We start from the raw sequence: 6000 nt of genomic DNA on the forward strand, positions 1-6000 counted from the left end.
CTCTGCGCGAGGCTATACTGTAAACTAGTTTCAACGCATTCTAGCGGATGTTTCGCAACCATCGATACAACTGTAACGACAAAAATTTCTAGAGATAGCAGCACCATCGCACAAAAATAGAACCACTTTTTTCTAATTTTCTCAAGTGCTGTTTAACTTGCGATTATTTCTTGTTGTGACCATTGCAGTGAACAAAATATATTCCAGGATAGTTTCGCTATCATGAAGTTTCATTTGGCTCACCAACACACTTGGTACGTCCCCCGATGATCACGTAAGTGAATATACACGAGTTAATGGCGCCAGACGCGGGTCCGCCATCTAGACGAAATCAACGAAAAAGTGAGCTCTGCGCATGCGCGGAATTTGGTTAAAAGATCGGCAATGGTTAGGACACCAAGATTCATTCCCTTAAAATAAGAGACTGGTGGTGTCCTACCGAGCACCAAGAATACTATTAGGGTTCAGGTGTAGCATATGCAACACCTAAATTCTTATTTTTGTGTCTTGGAATGCTGGCATTAATTCACAGTCACGTAATCAGGGAAATAATGAATGAATGTGTGTTTGAGTGTGTGAGAGTAAGACAGTATCTTAATAAGAATTCTAATTATATTATAATAATTTTCTATTTAAAAAAAATATGTATTTAATAAGTTTTAGGTTAGTATTTAATTCCATGCTAATATTTTTATATTCAATACGTTATATTATATGGGTTATATTAGTACCTACTTAACTTTCATGATAATTTGGTAGATGTTAGTAGTATGTAAATGGGTGTCCTGCGCCAGGCTTCAAGGCTGAGGTGCCAGGTGCCAATCGCCATCTTGGATTGTGACGTCACGGCGGCCATCTTGGATGACCTTGACATTGACCTTTGATCTTGACCTTCAAAATTCACCAAAATTTGCCCAAAATCCACAAAAAATGCCAAAATGCGCCCAAAATTTCCTGTTTTTAGAAAAAAATTCCTCCAAAAAATCTCAATTAAAAAATTCTCTATTTCGAAGAAATATTCCCGTTTTGAGGGAAAATTTCCCGTTTTAGTCCTCAAAAATGCCAAAGGCTTGAAAAGTCCGCAAATAGGCTTAAGAGTCCGCATATAAAAAGCCGCCCTAAGCCTTCGAGGTCATGACCTTGGTAATTAGGATGCCATGGCCGACATCTTGAATCATGACTAGAGACCCGTAAAATTCGCGGATTCATTTAGTCGCAAGCTAGAGTGCAAACCTCCACACGGTCGCACTGTGTTCATGATTGTTTGGACACGCCCGTCTACGACCGTGAACCAAAGATGCCCAGCTAGGAGAGAAGTAAGCGAATAAGGTAGTGCCAAATAACAAGGATAAAAGTGTTCTCGCTAAGAAATCAACCAATGGGAAAGTAAACATGGGTCGAGCACACCTATAACTTTGAATTCTATCCTGAGGCCAGAGGAATCCGCGAAATTCCCGGGTCTCTAATTATGACGTAACCGATGAAATTATTGTTACGACCGCCATCTTGAAAATCCACTTTTTTATGATAGAAAATCGGGACAAAATTTAAAATTTATAAAAAAATTAATAAAAATTAAATTAAAAACATTTTGCCATCTTGGATTATAACATCAGGGCCACCATACTGGGATTCCGTAATTATTATAAACAAAATTAGGAAAAAATTTTAAATTTATAAAAAATAATTAAATACAATATTAATAATATTTTAATAAAAAAAACGCACTTACATCATGGAGTCTTCAGTTCGAACCTGGTGATGACAAAATAAAAATCGTGATAGATCCTTGCTCCATGGAAGCCACTGACAGATTGACCTCCCACCACTAATTCTAAGGTATATATATCCGCCATCTGGTTCTCGTCTGCTGGAGACAGCCATTTTGTTTTCGTCTGCTGAAGGCCGCCATTTTGTTTTCACCTACTAGAGAGCACTACCGCCGTGTTAGTTTAATTTTCACCTGCTAGAGTGCAGTAATTATTTATTTCCAGACCGCTCGCCATCTTGTTGGCCATCTTGGCTGCATTCTCAGAAATATGTATTTATTAAGCTATAAATTCAGGAAAAATTCCAAAAAAATCATCCAAAAATCACTCATTAATATAACGATCTATAAGATCTGTTCCTGGCCTTGGTTCGATACGTATCTGATACAAAAAATTTTAATTCATGTAATAAATATTAATTATACTAAATTTGTTGGAAAGTCCTAAAAGCAGCTTAGGTTTCTAGTCAACCAGCCTCCAGTAGGTATTTAATGACATACATTGATCGCATTCTTGGCAATATGAAATAATTAAGATATAAATTCGGAAAAAAATTCATAATTCATCATAAAATCACTCATTAATGTACTAAGTTATTCGATCATCATCTTCGGTTCGATCCCTGGTCAATGCAAAAAAAATACAAATATAATTAAAAATTCCATAAAAGTGAAAGGTTCAGGAAATAAAACAACACTTTTTTGTACAAATATAATTTATTTCGTAGATCCTATACTACTACAGGAAAACTTGCTAAAGTTAGCAATCTAATAATTTAGTTTCGCTTTGGCTTGAACTGACTTATACTCAGATCCAAACTGTTTACCGAAGACTGAGACCAGTCAGATCCTTTTCCTACATAGTCTTTTTCTTCCCGACAGAGTTTCTCGATACTGTGTTTAATATACTGCTTCACATCGTCGGAATTTTAAATGGGAGTTTTCAATGTCTTGAATGTTCACTTCTTCACTTTGTCCTCAAACGGAAATGGTTTGCCATGTACACAGGCCAACCACAAATTATATTTTAAAGATCCGTACCTTGCTACTTCATCTGTAAGCTGATTGATTGTGTTCTTCATCAAGAAAAGTACAAATGTCTTTTGAATCACTAAATGTACTTGATAATAGTAGTCTTTCAACGTTCCACGAAATGCAGATTTCGCCAAGTGGAATCCGCTATCATTTACCTGTAATGTACCGAGTACAGTCTTAGGCTTAGATTCATGTCCAGAAGTCATCGCAATTGGTTGTTGAACATCCTGTTTTGTGCTTGTACGCATACGAGTCTCCCATCTAGAGCGAGGAGTCAAAATGTCTGCAGGTAGTTCACCAGTAGGCGCACGGACTTCACCTTTACAGTTTTCCGGATGTCGTCTCAAATTGTCAATGCGATATGTCGTTTGCATTTGTCCACGACGCGCGAAGACACGAGCGGAGTAAATGCATGAATAATCCATCTCGTATGAAGTTTCGCTACTTTAAATATCATAATTGGTTTACTCGTAATACAAAAGAAATTAAGGGTGCATCTAATTTATGAATAATTTCAACGTGGTTTTGGTTAGTAGGTACATATGTATGAAGTTCCTTCCTGGACTTGAATGCTAACGAGTCAATACTTGGGAGCTGACAAGATGGAAAGGCGCGGGAGAGGGTTGGTAGTTGGGACCAAGGGCGCGGATCCGTAGTATTTTCAAGGGGCACCCGCGGAAATTCGCAGAGGGGTTGGACATGACCGCAAGAGTTTTGCGCGTGGGTTTTAACCGACACAAGTAATATCTGGATAGGGTGCTTGCATATTGTATAATACTGTCCATATCTGTGGCCTAAATGTAGAGACCGGAAAAATTCGCGGTTTCAATGGCCTTCAGAATAGACTGCACATTTCCCTGTACACTCGGCCAAATAACGCCAGTTCATTGGCTGCTGACTTGTAAGTCGTCTCAGCTGGTTTTTCTGTGGTTCGATCCTTCTTTGGTTGGAGGTTTATAATTGGTTGAGATTCGTCCAGATGAACAGTAAGCCAATAGCAAAAATCATCTAAAAGGTATATGTATACGACTTCTAGCTTATCGCCGAATGAATCAGCGAATTTTTCAGGTCTCTACTATATGCACGCAATAAGCAGAAAACTTAAAAATATACAGAAAGTTTCCCATAACACGTAGTTTTGACGTTTACGCTTATCAACCCCGTTTAACCGTCACGATTTTGCAAGGACAAGTGGACCCCTTCGATGACGGGCTTTTTAATTACAGGTGTCCCAGGCCCCCTTCCCCCGTGGGATCTACAACCATTGGTTGGGACCACACAATTCCATCCCCCCCCCCCCCCCCTGTTTCCGGTCCTCGACCACGCCCTTTTATTCCTAACCTCGATCTACGCGTGCTGTAGCGTAGCGGTACCCCCGCGCTACTAGCCGTGTCAAAAGTAATGGACTTCCTGCCAGTCACGAGTTGTATTCGGGTTGCGGTCGAGAGGTTTTTACTATCCACGTATTCCAACAGGAATTAAGTCGTAACTGAGGTTTTCTTGACCTGCTTTGCTGGCAAGCCTCCCGTTAGGAAGAGTATCGGGAATCAAATTAATCACGGTACTATGAGCATTCAATCGATTCAGTGACAATTTATTTTTATTGATTTAACATTATTTACTGTAGGTAGTGACGTTTTAATCGAGGAAAACAATATATGATCGCTCATTAGACTGCAACAAGGTTTACCTTTGCCAGTGGTTTCATTGTTTGTGATAGGCGGCCGTCTCCAAGAGAATCCATTGCCTTATTCGGCCGGGCTATTCAGGACTTGATTGCTTCCGCACTGGATGGCTCTGATTGGTGTTTAGACAGTAAACATGTACTTGAAATAAACCCAAACCAACCACGAAACACAGATAATGCTACAAAGTTTTAACACACACTTGGCCTGGAAATCTTTTCGCGAAAAATACACGGCCATACTCATATATTTATTATGCTGCTTCTGCTATTGTTTCGCTGCTAATCTGGAGGGCTATGGGCCAATTAGAGACGCGCAGTCAAAGAAGTACCGAATCACAAGTCACTCAGTTAAGACGCCTGACAAGTCAGCAGCCAATGAACAGGTGACGTTTGCCCAAGTATGCAGAATATCATGGAGTCTATACGAGAGGTCATTGATACCACGAATTTTTCCAATCCCTTCTGGTTCGAATATATCCAAGGATCTTCGTATATTTACGAATGTCTTCGTAAATTTGCGGGTTCTGATGTAATTCGTGTGCTGACAGACGTCATGTGCCTGAAAAAAAAAGTCTCGATCAATAACGAAACACCGACAGTGTTTAAACACGATGCTAGCCAAGAAATCTTTTTATCACATGGTCCTCATCATAAACTGTCGACGTCGCGATGCAACAAGCTTTGCTGTCGTGAACGTCAGAGCACTCAGGATATATTAACAGGTGTGACTTATAAAATCTTGTCGCCCAACCGAGTAAATAAAGAGAGACAGAGACGCTACTCCTATGTTGGTGAGAGTTCCTTATACAATAGTCTTTTTTTTTTTTGAGGTGGTGGGTGAGTAGTAGGACTCTGTATACGTACCAACCTCAGTCAATAAAGAAGGGAAAAAAAATCATCAAATAATGTAAGAAAATACGTAAGTGGTACCTAATGCATATATCCTGCATACTTTTGCGAGTGTAGGAAATACAGCTCCGAAAAGTGTAGCTCAATTAATTAACTAGAGTTTTATTTATTAACCAATATTTACACTATTAATTGAATTATAGCAATTTAAATGCCTGTCCGCAACTTAATAACTCCTTCGTAAGTTCGCTAATCACTCTCCCCACTGGAGCTCGGCTACGCTACCACGCACCACGGTACCAACACCGCGACACTGTCCCAGTTGCAACACTCCTTCGATGTTCGCACACGAAGACCGTCGATCGTCGCCTGCTATCTCTCGACAAGAGGTCACTCACCCTCTTCACTTCACAACCCTTGCGCGTCAACCTCCTCGTCTAAGTACCACCCAGTCCCCACTCCCTGGAAAGGTCTCGCAGCCCTTCGGAGTGTCGTGTTATCAGAATCCTCTAATTAACAACCGAAGTTGCGAGAACACTGTCGTCCTATTTACGCCACTTCACGCAGTCGGGACTCTGAGGACGTGCCGAACACTCGGCGCTATTCTAATGGAATTGCCGTGTAGCGGAGTCAACCTGTCCGGGAGGTTTGGGCCTCCCCA

This window comes from Bacillus rossius, chromosome 15, assembly GCF_032445375.1.
Source record: "Bacillus rossius redtenbacheri isolate Brsri chromosome 15, Brsri_v3, whole genome shotgun sequence".
Classification (NCBI taxonomy): Eukaryota; Metazoa; Arthropoda; class Insecta; order Phasmatodea; family Bacillidae; genus Bacillus; species Bacillus rossius.